This window comes from Haemaphysalis longicornis, unplaced genomic scaffold (genome assembly GCF_048455015.1).
Source record: "Haemaphysalis longicornis isolate Haplotype H1 unplaced genomic scaffold, Haemaphysalis longicornis Haplotype H1 scaffold_7, whole genome shotgun sequence".
Classification (NCBI taxonomy): domain Eukaryota; kingdom Metazoa; phylum Arthropoda; class Arachnida; order Ixodida; family Ixodidae; genus Haemaphysalis; species Haemaphysalis longicornis.
The window spans coordinates 113,726,252-113,751,985 of NW_027526422.1; the positions used below are offsets into that span (position 1 = coordinate 113,726,252).

At 46.7% G+C, this 25,734-nt stretch overlaps 1 long non-coding RNA gene across 2 annotated transcripts in view; it reads left to right on the plus strand.

Moving 5' to 3' along the window:
- LOC144144880 (uncharacterized) overlaps positions 1–25,734 on the plus strand; it is a 76,988-nt gene that overhangs the window by 20,221 nt on the left and 31,033 nt on the right. The window contains exons 4-5 of one of the 2 annotated variants that reach the window (XR_013317367.1): positions 1,330–1,492; positions 4,698–5,191. The exons of the other annotated variant lie outside the window; for it this stretch is intronic. This is a non-coding gene — a long non-coding RNA (uncharacterized LOC144144880). Of the gene's footprint in view, positions 1–1,329; positions 1,493–4,697; positions 5,192–25,734 lie in introns of those variants that run through there. 2 annotated transcript variants of the gene reach the window in all.

A 25,734-nucleotide genomic window follows, 5' to 3' on the forward strand; every position in this document is an offset into this window, starting at 1 on the left:
GATAGGTGCAGCATCGTCTGCGACGGAGCCATTTTAAATGTTTCTAAGTAATTAACATGTCGTTTCTTTGGGCTGTCAGTCTTGTGCCACTTGGTTTGCTGTTATGCAATGTTTGTTCAAAATAAATTTAACCACGACAACTTTTTATGGCTTTTGGGGTGCCTAATATAACGCCAAACAACTCCATAAAACGTGCACCTACTCTACAGTACTCGTTTTATTGCGGAACATCGCGGGTGATACCACAGACTATTCTGCCAGCAAAGCTATACTACGATCGCTGGCCAGAATTTACATGCGGAACATTTTCAGGTTAAAACTGGAGGATAAACCTGTTAGCGCCCACAAAACAGCCCTGGGATCTTTTTTAAATCAATAAAATCACCGCAGTGTTCAGAGGACGGGAACTGGCGCCTGAGCTTGAACTGTTACATTCAGCGCGTGATGGAGATGTGTGGCAGAAGCTTACAGCCTGCTCAAGAAAATGTGTTCTCTCCTTTTCCCCTTTCAACATACACATTACGGGGAAAGAAACCAGCTAAGACGGTGGATAGCGAAAACTGCCACAGAAAGTAAGCATTTCAAAGAGGCCTTCGGCCTATTGCGCACATGTGAATAGCGCGCTTGTGCGCATGTGCGCCTTAACCCGTGTGCCATAACACAGCCGCATGAGCGCCTTAACCCTTGTAGCACATGCCACTGGCTGTTTCTAGAAGTTTTTATTGCTGCGGAAACGAACTGTAGTTGACCTTCCTATGAGCGATTTGTAGGTGGTGAAGAAAAGTTGGCTTCACTGCTCTTAAAGAGAATAAAAATACTGGCCGCTTGCCCCTTAGAAAAAAAATTAATCTAGGTATTCTAGTCACTAGACCAGATCGTACCTATACTTGCCTCACAGCGGCTGAAATATAAACATATTCCACATAATGAAGTAGTAAATATATTCTGCTTAACTCTTACCAGTCCTAAATGGTGCTGAGTATTGCATTGGCCAAGAGGGAATGAATCAAACAGAAGACATCGGAAATCACGACGTTGATGTTAGCACTCTTAGAAGATTCAAATTGTTCGTTCAAAGTACAAAAATTGTCAAGAACACCAAAAGAGGCCTGCAAAAAATCTGCTCATGAAATGCACACGTATTCCGGTGATCTCCTTTGCATTCTCGACATCATTTTATAAACACGCGCTCGGAAGGGAGCTACCGAATAAATCACGGAAATTCTTTAGGCAAAAGGTTAAGTACGAACAATGCCATCGCTTTTCTTAACATAACTTTCACCCGTGATTTGTGTTTTCGATGATCAAAGCATGCTCCTTAATTTTCAGATTTTGCGTCGCTTAGGAAAACACTTTCATTGGACTGGAAACTGCACTAAAGGGATATGCGTTAAATGGGGTCCTCGCCGCAAGGATTCGCCCGCTCTTCGAAATTGCTACCACCGATCTACCAGTCAAGCCTTACCAACCCCTAGCATTCCTTTTGAACAAGGTAAGAAATTTGGCGGAAGGTGTTTCGCTATCTATGCAAGTAACAACGAAGATACTTTCCGCATTTTAGGTGCAGCTCAACAACCATTTTATAATGTTGATGTTTAGCAGACCATGCCCATAATGCCGTTACTTTTTACTTTTGTTACAACATAGTCTTGGCCATTACTTACAGACTGCGTGCGAACAAATATTTGTTAAATGTGGGAGAGGCAGGAAACCGTGACTTTAGGAGTGTGTAAGCTTTGACTAGCGAGCAGTCGAGGGCAGCAGGTAAGTTGGGATTTGTCCGCTCAGGTGCTGCTGAACTCCACTAAACCAGTGAGGCACGGAGTTTAGGGCCAAAACTGTGATTATGCAGAACAGTGCGTAAAAAATATGTTAGAGAAGTCTTCGGGATTCAGTCGATGGGCCGCCCGGTGCAGAGAACCTTATTAAGAAGTATGCGAGGGAAGTGGGCAGTCTCTTTGTTGTCATGGGTACCTAACGAACCCATTTATCTGTTGCTTCTTTTTGTAAAAAAAAATCACTGGCGAGACACACCGAAAGTGATAGTAGCCTACATAGGAGAAACTACAATGGCTGCATACACATCGAGGAAAGTGACGTCGGTATCAGAACTAGCTCCTAGTGCATAGATGTGAAAAGAACAGGAAGATGGCTACACCTTCTTACAGCTCCTCAGAGAACAGAGAAACCTGATTCGGCATTGTGTGCAGCATGGTTTTTCTTGAACATTTTCACATACTTTTTCTGTGCCCTTGACAGCTTGTGAAGTAGAATAAGCACGCTTGCGCCTCAACACCTTCCAGATAGCCTCGTTCGTAAAACAAGCACTTTTGTTAAAACTGTGTTTAGCTTTGAACTCAGCTATAAGGCGACGAAAAGATTGTTACACGTTCAAACAAAGTATCGGGATCAGGAAGCTGAAACAAAGCGCGTTCACAAGTCATGGGGGCTACATTATCAAAAAAATTTTAATTAGTCGACATTTCCAGCCCGCACTAAATCTTCGCATAATTGTCAAGGTCACCGTTTTTTGATGACTCTACGTTTGCCGCAGGGAACTGTCTATTCTTTTCGGAGGAGCGTCGATGTGCAACCCATTTTCTAGAACAGTCTATAAAAACTGGGCAACATTTTTATCCACAAATATTTTTTGAGCGCGTTTTGAATACGTTTTAGTGAAAAATCGTCTAAAGAAGTTGACGACACTTTACGGTTTTCAAACCAGTCGCGGAACACGTTTCATTCACTCGTTTGTGGAAACGTCGTAAGGACGGCGAAAGGTATTTCGTTTCAACTTTAACACGGAATTCGCCGCCAATAAAGTTCCCTGATGTTCAATGTAGCATCGTAGTCAGCGTTCTCGAGCACATACGGCTCTTTGAGTTTTGAGGAAGAATGGCGGCACGTTTCAAGGAAATTTCGTAGCGCAGCCATTAATAGTCGACTTGAGATATTTGGTCCAGCTTTTGTTCTGCTTCTCAAGCAAAAATGAGAACAAAGCGTTAAAGGCAATGCATGGAAGATGCGATGGAATTTTAAAGTAAAGAACTAATAAACGTCACAAGGAGTTCCTGGAAGATGCTCCTACCCAGCCGAGCCTCGTTATAACGAAGTAGTATCGGGAAAAAACTTAGTTCGTTCTAACCAATAGTCGTTATAACAGTAGAGGTAAAAATCGGCTATAACAAATCGACAATCTGGGTCGCGCTAAAGAAATGCAGAGCAAAGAGAAGATCTTGCACGTTGACAAGGACAAAACGAAGCTTGCAAGGTGGCACAGACCGCGTTTTCTGAACAGGCGTATTATAACTTCGGTAATGTGTAGAACGTGCGGAGTGTAGCACGGCGCCTCGATGTCCGCGTAGATGTTCCCTTCTCTTGCTCCCGAAGCGAATTCATAGTAGCGAGTCTGTTTGCATTTCACAAGATAACGTTCTCCGGGTACCCGTTACGGTGCACGTACCATTCAATCTTTCTTTTTTCTTTCTCGAGGCTTTGCACATATGAATGCGAATGCTTTGGCGGTTTACAAATAACGTCAATACTGAGTTCTTGCCGGACATAGAGTAGACAAACTGAAAGTTTTGGTGGCTTATAAAACGCGTCCACACCACGTACACGCTGAAAAATCGGCAATACAATGAATTTTTCGGAAGCGTGTCTAAAAATACTGTTGTACATAGTTTAAGTACCGTAGAAACCGTCAGACGGACTGCGTGTCTCTGGCCGGCATTCAATTGTCCTTCGCGTACCTTACAAAACATGAGGTTCTATTCGGAAGCAGAAACTTGTACTCTCGGGGATGGCACGCCAAGCTACCAATCGGGGACACATTGACATATTCTTGCAGCTGTTCATATGCTTTCCGACAATCCCTATAGAAAGCGTATAGTGGTTATTCCGGATGCTGTTACGTTGCTTTTAATGGGCTCACACTGGACGACGATGTTCTGTGGGACCGCAGAAGCTGTGACGGCAGCAGCAGCTCTAATGAAGACACTGGCGAGGACGAGCTGTAGGTCAGGTGGCCAATGTATATTTTGGTTCTGGAATGCGGCCGTGTGTGCTGTGTTTCTTCTAATTTGTTTTTCAACGTGCGATGTGGTAAGGGGGGAGTCGACGTACGTTCGAGTCGACCTGCAATATATGGCAAGGAAAAGTTCAAAGTTGCTTTATTACGACCTCCGTTGAAAGAATGCTGTTCAGCGCAATACGTGCACTTGTTATTTGTCCTTCAAATTGATACAGTAGGCACCTTCTGGAATCCAAATATTTCAAGAAACAGCGAAAACAATCCGCGGTCTGAAAATTACAACCAAAGTTTAATGTGTTGGTTGCAGAGCTCCTGCTACGATAACTGCTTTTTGTATTTTGCTATTGCGGACATATAAGATACAATTAAAAAAAACTTGAACTAGGGGCCTCAAAAAGTAAAAAAAAATACCCCTAGAAGCAGGCATCGCATTTGATAAGAATGACGCAGCTTACTAAGATTACAGCGCCCGATTGGGTTATACACAATTTTGGGCTGAATATTTCAAAATAAATCACTCAAAATTGAAACGCATTGTTACTAGTTTTAGCTGACCAGAAAGGAGCATGCTACCCAATGATTGTATAAGCTAAGGGCGACAAGTTTGTAATAGTTTTGTGTCGAGTAATAAAATGTTGTGTTCATTTGTTCACGACAATTTCAGCCACAAGACCCGAAGTTGCAACAGAGGTAGAAGAACCGGCGAAACCAAGTTCTGAAAATACTCCTTCACAACCACCAATAGAAACGGCCAACCCAGGTGGATCACCTAATGCAAGCACAAGTACGGAGGCAGCGTCTCAAACAGCTTCATCATCGACTATTGAAGTAACTACTCGGGCACCTGAATCCCCTATAGACAACGGCCAGCCGCCTACTGAAGCCAATTCATCGCCACCAACTCAAGATCAGAGCGCTTCGCCCGCTAGTGAAAGCGATGCTGGCCCCTCAGAAGAAACCACCGAAAGTACAATTGTAACAAGGACGTACGGTCCGAGGGAGCCGTGGGTGAATTGGCGTTTTACCACCACTACAGTGAGCCCTGAAACAAATGCCACCACCGAGGGCTCAGTTTCTCCAACTCCAGCCAGAGCTTGCTAAAGGTGGATGATAGAAAGGCATCGGTGATGTGTGTTTAAATAACAGAATGGCCGTAAACTGGCACGATAATAAAATATCTGGGCAGTTGCACCAAACCAACATATTTACTGTCGCCAGGGTGAAAAGGTGTTCGAAATAGATATACCGAAAAATACGGCGTTGGAGGGGCAAAATAATCACAAATTTTGTATCTAAAGATGTATTGTCGCAAATACAAGAAACCAAAACCACAAGCCGTGTGCTTGAGCTGATAGAGAGAAAATGGCGTCTCGTAATATAGGTGTTTTAGAGTCGGCGCACGTGCACGCCTAGAACGAACGCAAAAATTATGGATGCTTAGAATATACTAGTTTAATCTAGCGACGATTATTCCCAAATCAATTGTGCGCAGATGGAGTAATGAAAATTCAGACGAGGGGAGTGGAATCCCTGTTGTTTAATTTTCTCAGAGCAAAACGTCCTTTAAACGTTTGGTTACTTGTTTATTCTGTAATGTGTTAAAAATGTACAAGGACAAGCACCTGACGTGTGGAGAAAGCATTTTTAATACTAACCAGCACCTTTTCGTGGGCAAACCTTTCAGTATAGCCTTAAGTACTAATCCAGGTTTTTCATATAAAAAAGGGGCGCCGCTAGGGGGCGAACTATGCGGTCGTGCCTCGCATAACGTCTGGAATATTGTCCAACAGTTCTGGAACGTCGTTTCGCTGACAAACGTAAGTGGTGAGACAGCTTCCTTACCATGTGGTGACCACCCCGGATGACCATTCGGCCCCACCGGACTTTCTGTGATCGTAAATCGGTCAGCGCAGCTATCAAAAGGCAGTTAAGCCTAACGAACTGACGGCGTGTTTCGGAACCAGCGGCGGCGGCTGCCGCTGCCGACGCAGCTGCCGGCGCAACTGCAAGTGTGGCCAAAGCCTCCGCGCCGCCACTTTGTGACATGACCGTGGACGAAATCCAGCAGACTAACATGGACAGCCACGAAGCTCATGAAGTGCCACCGAGCGCCCGCTCCAGCCCAGCTGGCCGCTACGACGCTTCCCAAGATGAAGACGCCGAACGTGATCAGCTGATCGCATCGCGTCTTGACATGGGGTCTTGAATGGCATCTTGAATGGCATCGCGTCTTGACTACCATAAAGAAAAAGGTCGCCAAAACCGAAAGGGTAAGTCGGACTCGTTTCTCACTGCAGTTGAGACCACTGGTTAGGATGAAAGTACGAGATATCCCAAGACAGGCCATAACTAACGCCATTGGCTCTAGCTCTCCCAGCGCCGAACTTGCTGAAATGTCTGCTATTAGGTATGACGACGCCGCTAATAGCGCCCACATCACCCTCTACGATGCCGAACACGCTGCTAGGATTTCCAGAACTGACCACCTCACGTACCGGCACAACGGGCGACTTGAAGCCATAGAGGTGACAGTCAACCGAATGGACTTTAACAACAACACGATTCGCGGAGTTATACGGGTTGACTCGGCCGAAAGTAACGACACCATCTTCAATTGGCTGCGTTGCGAACAGGCCAATACACTACGAGTTCAGAAGATAGGGAAGTCGGTCCGCGCCATTATCACCTTCAACTCTGCAGTTCTTCCACGAGTTGTTAAGTATTACATGGAACTGGTGCGAGTAGCGGAATACAAACCTAAGAGAATAGTATGCTTCAACTGCCTTACACTGGGCCACATGGCGAAATTCTGTCCTGCCTCGAGAGTCTGGCGGGACTGTGGCCGCCCACATGCCACAAAAGAGGAGTGCGATAACAACACCTTCTGTGCGGCGTGCAAGGAGCCCGGTCACCTCGCGGTTAGTCCAGTATGCAATAGCCGCATGGGGAAATCGGCCGACCTAGATCAAGATGCCACAAAAAGGAAACGTCAAAAACGAACAAGAACACATCGAAGCTCAAAAATGGGATCTCTTGGGCTGACGTGGTCCACACCGAACAAAAGGACGACCCTTTTCCTCCATCAACTCGGAAAATGAATACTATCATGCAAGGGAACAACAGACTTAAACAGGAACTTCAAGAACTCCGTGCCGAGCTGCAGCAACTCCGCTCGGAACTCAGTCAAGCCCGAACACAGCAGAAGCGACGCCAATCCACCTCTCCGTGTCCGCCGCCAGCGCGCCGAAGTCGGTCTCGAGTGAAGAAAAAAATTTTGCCGCAGCAACATTCGGACAACACGCAAAAATGGTTTACGAAACACATGCTGGCACAACGGGACGCACATTTGAAGTTCGAAGCCTCCAAGGAACTACAAAAAGAATTTAAAGGACTTAATGAGTTACAAGGGCACGTACACACGCTAAAGGCCGACATTCAACAACTAGCCGACCGGCTCCGCTCATTTATTGAAACAGTCACCCCCGAGGAGACAAAGCGTAAGAAAAAGCATTCCCAGCACTGACTTCCCGCCTACGACGCGAAGCCAATAGACTCATTGTACAATGAAACTGCCATAGTTTTTCAGAGAACGGTCCCCTTCTAAAGCACCAGATCAGTACCCACAATCCCATAGCCATCCTGTTACGGGAAACACGGGGATCATGTAAACTCCAAAATTATACTACCTTTATGGATTCCGCCATTGAGCATGCAGGGAAGCATTCTCCAGTCATTGAAGGACAAGCAGCTATATTAGATCGCAACGAGTGCCGTGCCGTTCAACATAGACGGGACCAGGCCAGCAACGCTAATAGGGAGGTTATAATAGTATGCATCGGAGCACCTGGTAACCGGCGCCTGCTTCTAGTTTCTGTGTATTATCGCCTGAAGTGCAGCACTGGTTACAGAGATACCTACGACTGGATCTCGCACATCACGTCTCTCCGGTTCGAAGGCCCTATTGTGATTGGAGAGGATTTCAATGCACGCAGCACACTTTGGGGTTACTCCCACACGGACATCAGAGGGAAGAACCTTGAGAATTCCCTCGAATTCAGCGACCTTATCCTTCGCAACGAGCCATTTCACGCGACGCAGGTAGGCCTACACCGCAATCAAACTGATACCACTCCAGACCTTAGTTTTTGAACCCCAGGATTTATCAAGCAATGGCAACCACTGAACACGACATGGGGAGTGATCTTTACCCCATTTTTCTTCATATCAACAATAAAGGGGCACTGAAACAAAATTTTGAAGGCGAGATAACTTCGGAGATAGATCGGTGGAAACACATATACATCATCTGCAAAATATCAGCGGCGAATACAGCCTAGAACATATTTAAAATCAATTTTAAAGTGTGGGAAACGCAACCGAGCAGCCAGCAGAGGACTACGCGCAATCGACATCCCGAGGATATTGTGTAAATAAACAACGTCCAAATACGTCACGAGTTTGTGTTTGCCGCTTCCGCACTGCCGCCGTTTTTCGCCGGCTCGCCCAGCTCGCCGCTCCAATCGGAGGGCCAGAGGGCGGAGCTTCTGCTCTCGAGAATGAACGACCCGATCGTTGGCGGCGGAGGCGCCGTGATTTCGTCAGCTCATCGGGCAGCTGGCCGCGACCAAAGTTCTACAGCGATTCCAGGCACTCTGTTTCTATTACTGTTTATTACCATTGGATGCGAAAACGCGGCGGAGGACGAAAAGCCCACTGAGCTAGCCGCACGGTCGCTGTGCAGGCGGCGGCCACGGCCGCAAAGTGGCCGAGGCCGGCGCAGGTAGCTCGAGTATAGCTTGTTACCGCTGCACGAAATTGTCCCCAAGTCCCGACCATGGTGGCTTACATGGGAAAGTAGTTAATGATGCGATGGCGGGTTGCATTAAAAATTGTCATCTGCACCGCTTACGAGAGCGGCACTCGAATATCCGCCGCAGTGCTAAGCCGAACACATCTGTAGGCGGACCTGTAGGCAGACCGGCTGGCTGCTCCCAGCGCGCGTCTTGCCACCCACCGTCTCGAGTGTCACGCGTTGTTATTTAGCCGCGGTAGCATTTGCACTCGCAGCGCCTGCGTCACATCCACGGTCGCTTTTTAATTAAGCACCTCACGAGATCAGTACGTGGGGGCATTCGCAGAAACTGCCGTCGATGCGGATTCGATAGTGCTACGGCGGCTCTGCTCTGTGATATCCCTCCGACGGTCACGTGGTCAGCTTTGTTCACACAAAATCCACAAAATCCATCGTTTCGCGGCACTCGCTGAAACCGAAACTGCGACTGGCCGCATTGAAAATGCCTCTAATAAAACAACCGTCGCACGCTGAAGCAAATGAGGTTTCTACAGGTTATAAGTAGGTCACTAGCTACCTATCGCAACAAAAAAAAAACAAGATGCAAGATTTTTGTGTCAGTGCCTCTTTAAGAAGATGCGCCAACGGACCACTCTTAAAACCCTCAATTGGAACCCTTTCCGAGATAACTCGCGCGTGGAAGAGGATCCCGCTCTACTCGAATTTGTACACAATGTCACGGATGCGAGGACTATGGCTTTTGAAACTGTTACAAGCACAGTCGATGTAGAGGTCCCCGACGCTCACATGACTCGCCTCCTTCGGACAGCCGAGCGCCTTACTGAGCGGTACCGTACGGGCGGAATACGGCACCGGGATCTGATACGTCTGAAGAGACATTATAAAATAGTTAATACCAACCAAACAACGCTTCAAACAGAGAAATGGCACAATCTCTGTCACCGCTTGGGTCAAGAGAAAGGTCTTGCCCATCTGTGGAGCATTTTTCGAAGCTTGGCGGGCAAGACAAAATCAAAACTTCCTATTGTTGACGAGTTGATGTTACAGGCATATCCCTACGATGTCGAGGACAAGGTTATCCGCACGTTCTTCCCCCACGCCGCGTGCGATAAGGCACAACTGTTTCGTCTACCCTGCCTCTCAGTCCCCAGCCCACAGGAGTCGCTTGACAAACCTTTCCCAATGGCGATGTCCAGGCGGCTCTGGGACAAGGCAAACCTCGCTCGGCCCCTAGCCATGACGGGGTTACGTTGCAGGACCTCCGTAATCTTCCTTCTGCGGGACAGGAGGCGCTTCTGAAACTGATAAACTCTTCCTGGGAGCAAGGCCAAGCAGACGATCACCTGAAGCTTACGATCGTTTACCTCACCCCCAAACCATGGTAAAGACTCCCGCCGGCCGGAAAATTTGCGACCGATCGCACGAACACCGACGATATGTAAATTCAAAGAGTGCTTAATCAACAACCGAATGCAATATCACCTAGAACAAACAGCGTGGTTTCACCCGGCACAAACTGGTTTCGGACCCAATCTCGGAACTCAAGACTACCTATGGTTGTTACGAAGAGTTATAAATCGGAACTCACGAAAGCTCACACCAGATTACCTCCTGGCAGTAGACACGCAGAAAGCGTTTGATAACGTTAGCCAAGAAGGTTACTCAAGGAGCTCGCGCTGGCCTGCCCCAGTCAACGAGTGCAAACCTGGATACTCAACTTTCTTGAACTCCGCCCAATTCGGCTCTCGAGCAAAGATGATAGATGGACCCCACGCACATTCTTCCCCAACAGAGGAGTACCGCAGGGTTCCATACTAGGGCCAATTCTTTTCAACCTGGCTATGAACAGAGTGGCCACATCCCTCGAACAAGACAAGTCCGCTCGCTTTGCTATCTATGCCGATGACGTCGTGGTGTGGACGGAAGCAGTGGACTATCCAGACGATCAGCACATGCAAACGGAACTTCAAGCAGCTGTGGTCTGCCTTGAGAGATCCCTCACAGCCCTGAACTTGCAATTGTCCTCAACCAAGACAATTTCTCAGCGTCGATGGCCGATAGGCCACGAATACGGTTTACCAGTTAAGACTTGAGATTGGCAAAACTACACTTATGCCCCAGAATGGCACCATCCGGCTCTTGGGCTTGCAAGTTAGCAGCTGAAACAAGACCAATGCATGGATCCGTAAACTAAAAACAACCTGGCGGCAAACTTTGCATTTAATTACAAGAATATCCAACAAGTATGGTGGAACCCAACAGCGCTCCTGCCTCACCCTGGCTCGAGCTGTTGCAATAGGCCGGATGGCATATGACGTTTACACTTACAACCTGCGAGATAGACATATTAAAGACCTCGGTGTACTGCATCGTGCCACTATACGTGCCATTACGGGCCTCCAGCGACACACCAGAGTCGACCTCCTTGAGAAGGCTGCACCGCTTTCACCCCTCTCCGTCCTCGTGGAAGAGACAAAATGACATCACGAACAGTGCCTTGACCTTACCCCTCAAGGGAAAGCTCTCCAGAAATGGGACCACCAAATCAGCCACACAGACTCCTCAAATATGCCGCCTGCTCTTCCGCCATGGGAACGCCCGGCACCTGGCCTACTTCGTCGCCGCCCCATTGAGCGACGTCGAACTACTGTACGGGAGCAGTACATTGCCCAGTTGGCCCACGACAAATGCCCCGAGGAGTTAGACATCTTTACAGATGCGGCTATTAGCGGCATGAGCGCAGCAGTAGCCTGGACTTGCCCCGAAGACCCAACCCTGAATGGATCTCGGAAGATCAGCAACACGTACGGCCTTACTGACGATGTCGAGCTATTTGCCATTCTTGGAACACTCCAACAAATTCAGACCTCCCAGCAACCCGAATATCACAATTACCGCATCATTACCGATTCACACGTTGCCCTCCAGGAGTTCAACGAGGCTTATACCCATAATCTCACTGCCAACCATATTATAAGCACAATTAAATCCTTGCGCTGACAAGGTATTAATATTCGTCTGGCTTGGACACCTGGTCACACAGCTTGAGCGATTGGAAACCAGCAAGCACACGACGCTGCTAGGGAGTGCCTTCTTTCGACTCCTCCCCTGGCTACCACGCCCGCTGAAGAAACTTCACCTACATCTTTAGCCTGGTATAAAAAAAGACGACAACTGCGGCAACAAAGTCAACGGCGGCTTGTAGGGTGGGAGGTTGAAAACAATTTCCGGGCTTTAAAGGCACCTGATGTGCAAGTGCTTAATGTGCCCTCACAGTGTCTTTATCGAAAGCTGCAAAAAAAAGGACAGCCACTCTAAGAGGTGTACTGACGTGATGGTAAAAAAAAACACAGCAACATTACCAAAACATATTAAATCGTGTGTGAAACAGGGGTAACCCCAGGGCAAGAAATTCATCTTGCGATATGCATTTAGTGCTTGTTCATTTCACGCAAGCTTTGGTTTTATTTGAAGCAATTTTAAGCAGAAGATGTCATTCTTTAGCTTCAAAGGACAAATTCAAACTGAAACTTGCCGACATACACGCTACGAACTTGCCTCTCCAGCTCTAAGATCGAAAGCCTGGGCAGCGTTTCTTCTTATGCCAGCGGAGGTGTGCGTGGTGCAGGCGGGACGGTGAATCAACCGACTGTATTACTTTCGTTGCTTCCTTCTGGTCGGCTATCATCGGCGTGCCTTTTTCGAGTGGCAGTTGCGGCGGTTGGACACAGGTGTGGTATGCATTCGTGCAGTTTGACAAGACTCGTACGTTATATCTGGCTCTTCATTCGCCTGCTCGGATCAGGGAGTACGTGTCGCTACTGCTGCGTTCAGTTGCTGTAACATATTCTTCATATTTTCGGATTGCGGAAGGTAAAATACGCGCTGATCGCGCTGTGTTGTCATGGACGGTCACTTACCATTACGGTTGTGAAATTGTTTGCTAAATTCAAAATTCAGGCCATGGTTCCCGCATTTTGCCTTTTCCCTCTCTTCATGCGCAGTCGTCACCCAGATAGCTATGAAGCGAAATTTCTTGCGCTCTTTTAATAAAGCGAAGCTTTACTGTTCTCACTGATGCATCTGCAACGCGAAAACACCCTGCAGGAAAGCTAACTTTTCTGACGATGATGATGAATGATCGTGGGTGAAGCGAAAAAAAAAATGCTTGCGGTGGCCGGAATTGAACCTAGGTCCCTTGCGTTATGAAGCCCGCATACAACCGTTTGCTTCATTTTGACATGGTAGGAGCGGTTTGGAAAGCTCACACGACAACCAAAGAAGCCGTCACGAGAACGCTTCGCGTTCAGCCGTCGTCGTCGTGAGAAGACGGAGTATTAGATGCGACTGCATCTCATTCACTCGCCTTGTCCCTGCATCCGGCGTTGGCGTTGTTGTCGGCGTCCGCCCCTCCCCCATTCTCCTCGCCGCGTGAGCTGCGCTCTCTGCCGCTCACCCCTCTCCTCTCCGATAGCGAACACTATCTAGCGAGGGGCATTGGATTGGATTCGAATAGATTGACTTGGCTTGGCTTGGCATGGCTTGGATTGGATTGAATTGGATTTGGATTGGATTAAAGTGGATTGTGTTGGATTGTGTTGCGTCATAGCCGCGGCACACGCACTGGCGCCGGCGCGTCCCCTCACCGTTATGCGCGCTATAAAACGCGGTGCCTGCGCCGCTCCGCTCCATCGTTCCAGCGCCGTTCCTCCGCTGTCCAATGCTGCAACGTGAACCCCCTATGCGTCGCATCTACACAGGGGTTCCCGCGAGGGGAGGTGGGAGATTTTTATGATTTTTTTCCTACTTCGCCTTGCTGTAAACCACAACAATGTATTACCGCAATGATTTCTAAGTCTAGCCCGGTGAGAAAAATTTCCCAGTCTGGTATTCCTCATATTTCCGGCCCCATGTGTAGAACGTCGCGCGCATACCGGTAGCGTACAGCCCAGCTCAAAGGTACAGGCCGCTGCCACATGACATTGCGCCCCGAACAGTGTGGTTTGGGGTGTTTGACGACTGAGCGAGCACGTGAGTGAGTGAGTGAGTAATGAGTGAGTGAGTGAGTGAGTGAGTGAGTGAGTGAGTGAGTGAGTGAGTGATGGAGTGAGTGAGGAAGCGAGCGAGTGCGTGAGTGAGTGACATGTTTGTTCGTTGGATCGGCAAGACGTGTGCACGCGTTGGTGGTAGTTGTGAGGTGCCACGTTATCGTCGTTATCGCCGTTTCGAAAAAAACAATGTCGTGCGCTTGTGTCAGTTCGCACTCGTGTTTGTTGGTACTCAGAGCTTTTCAATCGAAGCTGGTGACGGCTTGGTACTAAGAAAACTACTCAATGCTCTAGCTTTTGGAATAAAAAGGGTTTGGAATAAAAAGGTACAGTACCAGATGAGCAGCGGTGCTTTTGAGTGCACCGCGCGCAACGACTTCATAGTCATAGATTTTTAATTCTATTATTGGGATCCTCGTTGTGGAGGAGCATATCACTCATTATGACTAAACTGCCGTAGGTCGAATTGTCATCGAAGTTGTAACACTTTGCATTGCACGCAGGTTTGTTTTCGCTATTCCCCATCGAAGTCGTGCTACCAAATCTTCGATTTTACAGCTTAAAACAAGGCGAATAATAATTTACAATATTCATAAATCATTCTTTGCCGCTACCTTGGCGTTTCAGGGGTATGGTGGCGCCATTAATGCGTTCGAAATAATTTCTTAGCCCTCCACTACGGCAGGTCTCAAAGCCAATGTGCAGCTTTGCTCGTGAAACACCGACATGATTTTTCTCGCTTCATGAACCGGTATTATATTGGATATCGGTGTCTAGGGGCCGCATTGAAGATTTCCGCAAAATAAAATGATTAATGTGGTTTAAAAACAAAGCGAAGTAGAAATTTCATTGCTGCATAGAAAGAAACAAAACGAATGCGAATGCAATTAACTAATATTGGCGGTATTGAGGTGCGAATGATTGTGAGTGGGTGACGAGAGTGGTGAGTGTGAGTGGCGAATGCGAGTGGTGAGCGTGAGCGCTAGTGAATGCGAGCGATGAGGTCGATCGGTGAGCGCGACGACTCGCGAGCGCAAGTGAGTGCGAGTGGTGATCGTGAGGAGTGATCATAAAGCGAGTGAGTGGGAGTGGTTGTAGAGAGTAGAGGCGAGAGTAGAGAGTAGAGAGTAGAGGCGACTATCTATTCTTTGTTGGCCGGATAGGCGAGTAGAGACTAATTGTGTCATGAGTTGGTAATGTCGTGTGAAGTGTAGAAACGTGTTAAGCCGTTTTGAGATACACTTGGGCTGTACCTAAGATGCTCAGTAGGGTAGTTCTTTGTAAGGGAAGGGTAATAAATGGTGGTAGAAAGTGGAATGATTTTCAGCTGTAAGAACTCCACTTAATCGGTGACGCCATCTACGATTTGTAAGCTGCTTAACGGTAACCACAGTATTTTCGCAGTAGATGCAGTTGGACTTCGGAAAAACGTCCGGTACAATAAGAGTCGAATAAAACAGCTTTGAGTCCAAAACTTGATGACAATGATGAGATGAGAACTTGATGAGAATATTGATTAAGTACCGCAACGCACTGGCCATTCTCCTGTTCTAGGACGCTATCAAGAAAAATCGGAACATTTACACAGTCGTTGTGGGACTGAGACCTGTTAGGAGGTTGACAGCCGCAGGGGCAATGCACGATACTAACCTGAAACGCAGCAAAGTCAGGAAGTCTGGAAAGTACTTTTTTCCCTTTTTTTCTATGCTACTGTTTCGTGCCTGGGCGATGTGTTTCCTGAAGAGTTTACCAAAGTACAATGGGATTGCAATAAAGTACAATGCCCCTTCTCTACGTACATCCGCGCGACGTTTATTTGATCAAATGGGGATTTTTTGAGCAAGTGCGCATATCCATGGTGCGTCGAGCGCTATTGCTTCTTCCTTGGTAACCTCTTAAAATTTTCTGCAAGACCTTGTGTTGGGATAATATTCATCCTCATACACATGATCGAACGCATCGTGAGGCAGTTCCATACCTATTGAAATGTGCAAAAAGCCGTTTCACAGATTAAAGGGACAGTGAAGTGATTTGTAAACATAGCGGGATTATTAGCGCAAATTGTAGTCCGGAGTCCCCAGGCCATGTTTCGACCACTCTGAGTGCGTTTACGCGAATTTATTTAGTAGAAAAGCAATTCGTAAATGCTGTCCTCCTCTCTGCACACTCACCATTTTTTGTGGCGTTTTTGTGTGACGTCACGAGGAGAAGAGCTGGCAATTGGCTGCACTACTGCACGGTTCGCCGACCTTCCGATCGAGTCAGTCGGCACAGCGTTTAGACCGCCGGCCGCCGACGGGTTGTCGCAATTGGCTCGCTCAATTGAAACTAAGCCACCGCATGGTTGTGAATGAAAGAATGTGCCTTTCTTTACTTTGTTAGTTTGTACACTGTATCTACCTCCAAGTCGAGTCAAGGTCGCCTCACACAAGCGCTGTACAAGGGCACATCGACGCTTCGCTGACTTTACGCTAGTAGGAAAATCTAAGGCAACTTGTAGGCGGGAGAAGAGTCAACGAAGTCAATATTGGTACTAAGAAAATAAAATCAACTGAAACTTTTACTGTACTGCGCAAAACTAGGGACCAGGATGCACTTTCTTGCGCTGGGTGAACAAGCGCAGCGGTCAGCAGCACGAACCGCGCACATCTGTGAACGCTTTTCCGTCCAAGAAATGCAATTGCTAGACGTGAGACATTGTGGAAGTTTTGGGGGGACGCTTACTGCAGGGGCGCTATACGACAAATAGTAATCTAAAGTACTTCAAATGATAAGGCTAAATAAGAGTGTAAACTGGTTATACATTATATACCTTATATATCCATCCTCGGCAGAGCTGTCCTGTGGCAGAGTGGTCTAAGGCGGTAGGTTATGGTTTTGTAAGTCGCAAGTTCGAACCCAGAGGGTGCATCGTTTTTTTTTTGCCAGTTGATTTGTTCGTTTTCGGCCGATGTTTTCTAACCTGAGTTCACCATTTTTGGGCCTTAACATTCACTGTTCCACGAGCGATTTTGCAGAACGCGCGCAGACTGCCACTGCCACTCTAGCGAGTTCTCGTTAGCGTGCTGCTGCTTGCGTGCAGTGGGCACAGGCCTGAATCAGCACATCCTTGGCCTGGAGCGAACACGCTTTTTACGATACAGGCATGAGTGAGGCAAGCTCCGAATATGAGGGAAAAGCGCATGGCATTTGAACGTCACCGGTGACGCGGAGGGCGTCATCGACTGCGTAGGCCTCGGCTAGTGATTTCTACGATTCCAAGCCGTCCTGGGAGGCTTATCTCAGACATTTTACAGCCGACAACATGACAACATGGTACGGCGATTACTGAGATATCGAGAAGGCCCATCCAACGATGCCGTCGGATGTCAAACATGTTGTTTTACAGAACCGAAACCAAAACTTGTTTGAATTCTAACCTCGGACATCTTCCAATCACGGTGCCATCTCCTCGCGACGTCACAGGTTTAGTTGGTGCGGCCGCCACAGATCGCGCATGGTAGTTTTTCTTCTTTCCCGCTTTATAAAATAATTAACGACTTATGAACCGGATAAACGATGAAAAGTGTGGTAATTTGAGCCAGTCTACGCAGTGCAAGCAAAACCGGGAGCTTGACAAATTCACTTCAGTGTCCCTTTAAGCGCAAAGCATTAAGACCGCCTTATGTTTCTTTTGCCTGCAAGTCTCCGCAAAATGCCTCCAGTTCACTGTGCGACATTTAAAAATGGTGACCAAAGAGTGTCAAGCTTTGAAGCGGGTTATGATTTCGCAAGAAGTAAAGAAACCCCGAAAGGCGTGTAGAATATAAAAAAAAATCTTCGAAATTCAGAATCAAGGAAGGGAAAAAAACAAGACAGCGATCATACCCTGTGCTCTCCTATCAAAATTAAGCCAATGGAAGCGGAGGTAAAGAGTCGCCCTTGTATAAATTCGAATTATTTGCGGGATAAAAGATCTGACCCGTGCAACCGACGAATGCTGTGTATTTTCCATGAGCTCAAAGTGTTTATGAGATACTAGTGACGCAAACTATACTGTATGATCTGGGGTCTTGCCGGGGACAACCAGGTTTAGGAAGGAAGGTAACTTCGGCTTTTTCTAGTGTGGTTACCAAAGAGTGGGCTGTGAGTGTACGAAAAAAAAGGTAAATTGAAAAGAAAGCGAGGCATCATGGGCGTTGTAACAGGTGACAGCCCGGAGCAAAATTAAGGTGGAAATGACCGTCTTTGAAATTTTTGTTTGAGTAGAATCGTCATTCCAGGTGCTCGTGACAGAAGAGTGCGTAATAGAGTATTGATATGTTGCTCAAGTGTATCGACTGTAAAGAGTCAGTTTAAAGAAACAACTACAACACTAGGTCTGCAGTACAGATGTGCCTCTTTTCGCGCGACTCTAAAAATTATTGGTCAACTCGGCCACGCGGATTACTGAGGTACGTCCTGCTGAGGTTTGCAACCAGAGCAGCGGCGTCGTTTTGCATATAATGTTTGGAAGGGGTACGGCAGGCCTGGAGTCGCTCGTCTTTTCAAGACCAGCCTAGCTCACGCCATTACTACTACGCAAGGCACAATCGTTATTATCACAGACTCTCAGATAGCTTGCTGTACTTTACAGCAAAGGTGGCACTGCCAAAGCGGCGCTCTATGTCCGAGCATTCCTGAAATTTGTCTTGGTTCCCGGACACAAATTTCTTAAGGGGAATGAGGCGGTTGAGACTGCTGCCCGCTCTTATATACAGCGGGCCGTTTCCCCCTCGGGAAATGACCGTCCATTACTCCTAACCTAAAACCTCTCGTGCGCCGCCCGGTAATCTCAGTGAAGTAAGCGCACAAACGGTGAATCTTCCCAAACCCAGACAAGCGACTGACAAAATATCAAGCCACCACCTGCCGGCGATTCCAGACCAACACCCATCCCCACCGCATTCGCCTTCATGCCATCTTGCGAACAAAATATTAAGATAGTAACTATTTTGGAGCACTAGAAGACCTATGTGAACAGTTCTTAGAGCTAAAGCAAACGCCAGATGTTCAACCAGTCTTTAACCCTTTCATTAAACAGTGGACGGAGTTGTTGACCCGCACCCTCCGTTCATGCTTGATCTGATGAAGATAGCCAGCTGAGACCAGGAAATCCCCGTCTAAGGATCACTTCCACGAAGGGAGTGCGCTAACAACACCACCTGTTGTGTTCATTAAATGCCTTATTAATAATTCATCCTCTCTATCCGGACCTCACGAGAGAAGAAAACTGCGAATGTTAAAAATAAATATTCAGAAAATATTGTTCTCATGTGACAGACGCCTTTTTCTGATCCTCACGTCCCCAGCAATGTTTCTCATATTCATGAAATTAGTTGTTACAGTGGATAACTGGCATGTAGGCGAAATTACTTTACGTAGGAATGTCTGAAAGGGGGCGGAGAGAAGCAAGATGTACGCCGTGGGTAGGTAGCCACTAAAGCGAACAAGGGAGCTGCGAGCTCAAGGGCGGATTCCTGCAACGCGCCGTGTCGCACTTCGGGTGTCGCATCCACCAGAAGTGCTGCAGTGTGCAGAAAGATATGACGGTGCACTGGGCGAGCACTTGCCCTCGGTAAGCCTCGATTTGCGCTTTTTGAGAAATGAGAATCATAATCATCATCGTAATCGACAGCCTAATTAGGTGCCCTGCAGGATGAGGGCTTTTCCCGACGACCTCAAACGACAGGAGTGGATGGAGGTCGTTGCTGCTCGGGTCCATTCTTTCCTACGAGTCCTCTTAATTCTTTCCTCGATGGAGGTATCGGCGTTCCCTTTCTTGTGAACTAGTCTCTCGGTGTCCAATATGTCACCCTTGTGCTCCACCGGTCGTCACTTCATCTCTCTACGTCGCCTGCCCAACTACATTTCTTTTCCTTTATTTAAAATACGATATCGTGTACTCTAGTTCGTTACCTGATTCAGGAAACTCGTTTACTGTTCCTAAGTGTTACTCCTGTGATTATTCGTTCAATGGCCCCTCAGCCAGCCTTAGTTTATTTTCCAGTTGTTTATAATAGCAAGGTGGGAAGTTTCGAGCTCAATATGTCATCCCCGGGAGGATGCATTGGTTGTACAATCTCCTTTTTAGTGATAGACGTAATTAAATTTTAATTATTTTGGAGTTCTAGCACAGTGCACCCCAGCCAACGTGTTTGAGCGTTTCGTTACATATGCTAAGCAGGGTGCATTCAGAATGTTTATTTACCCCTACTTTATATACAATTATCTTCATTTATAGCCTTGGGGCCATGCTTATGACTGTAGTTCCTCATGCATTTTTTTCAGATGTTCTGCAGACTATATTCGCAAGATTGTGTCATCTACAAACCTAAAATGGTTAAAGTCTTCTCTGTTCATACGTAATCCTGTGTTTACCCAGTCAAGCTTCCCGAATACCCTCTTCATACATGCTGCGAACAGCTTCCGCGATATGTTATCCCCCTGTCTTACGTCATTTCAGATAGGCAATTGGTCACCTTGCTCCTGAAAGATTTTTCTGCCTGTCCATCCTTCGTATATGTCGTTGAAAAGTCTTATGTATGTTTACACTATTCCCGGGTCTTTTGATGTTTCCCGCAGGGTGCGATGTTTACTTGATCAAAAGCATTTTCATAGTCTAGAAATGCCATGTAAAGAGGTTAAGTGTATTCTGTGGAAATTTATATTACTTGATTGACGACGCAGATGGGATTCATTGTTGAGTATCCTTTCCAAAATTCAGTCTGGCTGCTCTCCGAGTTGCTTCGAATCTAGGCTGTAACTTTTGCTGCAACTATTAGTTTGATAAAAAGCTTGCACGCAACCGAGAGTGGGCGGATGGGTCTATAAGTGTTAAGGCCTTTCGTATATCCTTTTTGAGCGGCTGTGTGCACTTTTAAGGTACTTAGGCATTCCGAAAACAGTGCAACAAATTTTAAAGACGATAGTCTTTCTTGGGCTACTTGAACCCAGAAATTTTGGTCTGTCTGTGTGTCTGCCTGTCTGTCTGTAACTCGACTCAGCCACCCGGCAAAAGTAAAATGCTTACTGCGCAATAGTCTTATATATACTCACAACCAAATGTAAACGTCTAAGCCCGGTTTATATGTTCATACTTGTCAACTTTGTTTAACAAGAACAAGACATTACGCAAATATAAGACGGGAAATTAGTACACAAAGTATATTTACAGTGTTCCTTTATTAAAAAAATTCCTGGATGCTTGGTTTTTTGATATCAAATAATATTCTACATCTATTGCAGAAACCGCTGCCTTCTGTTTTCCGCGCCACCTTCTGGTGTCATATGAGAAATCACGCGGCAACAGCAACAAAAGGTTCCACTAGCTAGGCTTCACGTTCTGCTTGGAACGGACGTGGAGCACGGCAACGCGCTTCTATAAACCTAGAAGTCAGCGGCCGCGATTTACGCCCGTCTCCGCCCTATACTGCAGCGCTGGTATCGACGATCCCCGCCTGTAGCAGTGGAACGCGGTAAATTCAAATCGCCTTGAGAAAACTTTTAGTGTGTTTACCTTGGGATGAGCGCGGCGCTACAGGAACTGCATGAGAGGTGAGCGGGGAATCAAAGGGGGGCATTTCCTTGGCAACTGTCTACAAAGACTAGCGTCTTTTGACGACATTTGCAACGAAAGGAGCAGATACGCGGCAATTGTTTTTTTCAGTAAGATATCTCCCCCCTTTTTAAAAAATCAACGACTATGGCGTGGTCACCTGCAGCTGCTCCTCTGACCATGGTCTTGAGACCCGTTTCTACTTCCTTTTTATTTGCTAGATGGACATCGCAAGCTATGATTCTATGCTCAGTAGTTTCCCCTGGTCTAAATTCGCTGGCGTATAGCTAGGTGTAGAACATTTCTGCTACTGTAGTTATCTCACCCATGTTGTAAGAAATTTTGCCCTGCTGGTCTCTGAGTGCGTAAATTCTTTCTTTAACGATAGCTCTCTTACTCTCAGGTGCTCGTAAGCTTCGTCAGCGATGGTTTTCGCCTCCAAAATTTCGCGTGTAAGGGGGTGTAGGTGCTTGGCCAAAACAACACACTTCTCAGAGGGGAGGGGAACAGCCACGGAACAGCCACAGGGGAGGGGAACAGTGGCTGTTCCACTCCCTCTTTGAGAAGTGTGTTGTTTTGGCCAAGCATTGACACTCCCTTACACGCGAAGTTTTGGAGGCGAAAACCATCGCTGATTTGGGGGTTAATTGCATTTCGAAGCCGTCGGTAGCTTTCGGGGCAAAACAGTTAGAATTTTTAAGGTCAAACCCGTGAATTTTTGAGCAGAGAGTTTCTCTTTCGCGCATGCGTCTACTGATTGCCCTTGCGTGAATTTCGCAACGTCCCATTTGTAAAGTTCTTTTGTTCTTTTTATCGGTTTTTATCGGTGTTATTGCGATGTGTGCTTTTATCGGCTTTGACAATGTTAAACTTCTCCGCAGTTTTATTTGTGTTGTTGTGATATTGACTATATCCTGGTTGGTTCAATGAGGCATGTTGGCTGATAATGAGCACTATATATGGGGTGGTCGGGTTTTTGTGCCATTAAAGTTGGAAGTTAGTGCCCTGTGTGTCGTCGTCTGTGTTCCTGTCCTCGTCTTTGCTGCGCTTCAATACGCCGCTAATAATCAAGCTAAACAATCGATAGTGGTTAGAAGTAGTTCAAGCCTATGCGTCAACAACGAGCTGTGATGGTGAAACCGTAGACAGCTTTACGGGTGCGTCGAATCAGCAACGAAGAAGGATACAACACTGTATACAATTCTTATGGCAGACTTTAACGCAAAGGTAGTTGAGAAGCAAATAAGAGAAAGGTCACTGGGAAACTTTGGAGTAGACAGTCGCAAGAGTCGAGGATATACACTTGTAGTTTTAGCGGAGAGAAATAACCTGAAGAGAATAAACTTTTTTTATAAAATGAAAATAATGAAAAATGGAGATACAAAAGTCCAGACTGTACAAAAAACAAGAACAAAATTGTTTTAATTGTAAGTGACAACCCAAACGCGACGGAAAGGGGTGTTTTGCAACAAAATTTCGGGAGCATTATAACGTAGTACCACAGATCAACCAATATGTCGAACCAGGTTAAACAGCGGTTCGGATTACGGTTAATTAATTTCGTTCCGGTTCGGTTCCGATTGAACTAAATCATGCACTGAACGACTTCGAAAGCTTGAACCGGTTCGTGAACTGGTTCAAAACTGCAATACTTGAGAATTGAAAAAAAAATTTTTGGTAGTGTAAAGTCGCTATAACACTCAGAACCATTTTGTGCAATCAAAATTCTGCTTTTTTGTAATCAACGTGCGGTATAAACGTCATCTTTATGCAGTGAGGCCTGATATTAACGTACCAGCTACTTTTTTCTCCAAAACCTTACGTCGCCCTAGGGACAACATAAAACCATTACCAAGAGACATGACTCCAGGATGAATTGGTTCACCTTGTTCGGTTTTTTCGTAACCGTGGAAAGTTAAGAAAAAGCTAACACGCTGCTAACACTGTTTCAATTTGAACATTTTTTAAGTTACTTATTTTTTTCTTGTGAAAACTACATTTTTGTAGCCATAGTGGAGTTGAGCGATTTACAAAAGGACAGTTCTTTTATAAAGACGAGGTATGGATTTGTTTTTAGTGCCCATTTTGTGTCCCACACCGAAAGTGAAAGAAGACGCCACAGAAAAATAGCGCCACCAGGGGCTGCGGAACATTCTTCATCGGTTTTGCTATCACGGAAACCAAGAGGGAATGCTACCTGTATCCCTATAACAAAGTAATCTTCAAAAAACTTCCGTGTAAAGTGCGTACGAACGCACTTACGCATGCACGAATACATAACAGGGAGTTCCAACCATCTGGGAAGAACCGCTTTTCCTGTACAAGAGATACAAACGGCTCTAATCGCAATCAGTGAACTCGAGCGACTTGTGCCCAACGCTTGGCACACCTTTAAATTCGAAAGAGTGTTATCTCTTGAATTTAAAATTGACTCTCGAAATTTTGCGTTGTCACGTGTCTTCTGTTGTCTCCCTGTAGTGTGTTTCAGAAATATATTTCTGCGCCCCCTCCACCCCCCCTGTCATTGTCTCTTTCCTTATCTTTTTGATGAGGTTCGACTTGCTTGTTTAAAGCCAATGCAGGAAACAAAGCGCCTCCCTTTTCTTCCAGTGTTCCATCCACCACGCTGTTGTTTTAATTCTGACGATTACCTACCTACCGGGAAAAGTCTACCCACCGGGGAAAGTTTCAACCCTTTGAGGGGAAATAAGTAGGCACATTTAGGTTTAACCTTGGCGGGTTCGCAGTGCAGCAATCTTACGGCCTGACTTCCCCTGTAAAGTTCCAGCGGAGGAATGACAATGTTCATGGTGCAAGTCTCCTAGAGGCTCCCGAGAGTGTGACATTTATTTGCTCACCGTGGCGGCATTAATGCTTGCTCGGACAGCAGCTTCATACCATTGTTATACTGGTGCGCAGTCCTGTTACTATTTTCTGATTACGAAGACAGCGTTTATATTGTTTAATTATACTGAAGGGGAAATTGCGCTGGAGGTTTTGAAGTCAATAGCGCGTGAAAGAGAAAAGCCAGAGTGACACACCACCCTCCGTCAACTATGGGTGGTCGAACTTTTTTACCCTGAACGGGTAACCATAATTTATTTTTTAGGTTCAGTTCCTGTTCGTGTCCAGCGGGTTCAAGAAATAGCGGTTCAGATTCTCGTTCAGTTTCGCCAAAAATACCCGTTCGTTCCGGTTAGACGCCCTGCTTACGAACTCTTGCCGAACACACTTCTGGAGACCAGAAGAACTCTGGGGAACGCTCGTTTAGGCAGCTCTGTTACGCGCTGAGTTGTAAGCCCCGATTCACAAACATTTAACCAAAAAGACGATCTGTTCTTTAAAAAAAAGGCCTTTCCACGACGCGACTTTGTCACGGAGCCCTTCCCTAGAATAAGCGGAAAGACTCGTCTTACCGGATTTTGTTCATAAACGCTTACCGCTGCAGACGTAAACCAATAAAAAACTGCCGATAACCATTGACCTTTTTTTTCGTTCCGAGAAATTTTACTATTACTTAATCCGCCCCAGCTTCATGCCCGTAACTGAATATCAATCCTTGCTTCTGTTGGCTCTGGTATCAGTTAGTCAACCGTAAGCAATACAGCTGGAATCTAAAAATATGTGCCTATTTTGGTGTAGCACAAAAAAGTACGCCCACCTCCCCTCGCGGGAACCCTGGTGTGATGCAACGCATCTCATGGGGGGTTCCATTGGCGTTTTCTATCGTATTGATAGCGCTTATAGCAGGGATTCTCACGCGAAGGGTAGGTGGGCGTAATTTTCCATTTTCACGATGCAATGCACATGCAGTACACGTATGCTCAGGTATGGTCTTTATTGCAGACGAGAATGAGTGCCTTGTGGTCCGTAAAGTGCACAGTTAGGGACTCGACGATTGCATCAAGCAATCGTCGAGTACTGCGAGAGAGCGCAAGCGTAATGCGGACGACCGTCGACTGAGACCGTCGGAGCGCGGCATGCCACTTTATATTCACAGCGCCCGAAGGAGAGGAGAGCGCGGAGAGAGAGAGAGTACTGCACATGCGCAGCGCGCGCAGCGCTGAGCGCAGCGCCGCCCACAGGTGCCTAGCAACGGAGTGAGAGCGCGCTGCGCGAACCCGCAGCTGTTTGGGAGAGAATGTTCGCTATCGGAGAGAGGAGAGGAGGAGAGGCGCAGCTGTGCGGACAACGCCGGACAGACGCAGGAAGGACAGACGGGCGAGCATGAGATGCGTTGCATCTAATAAAATACAACCACGAA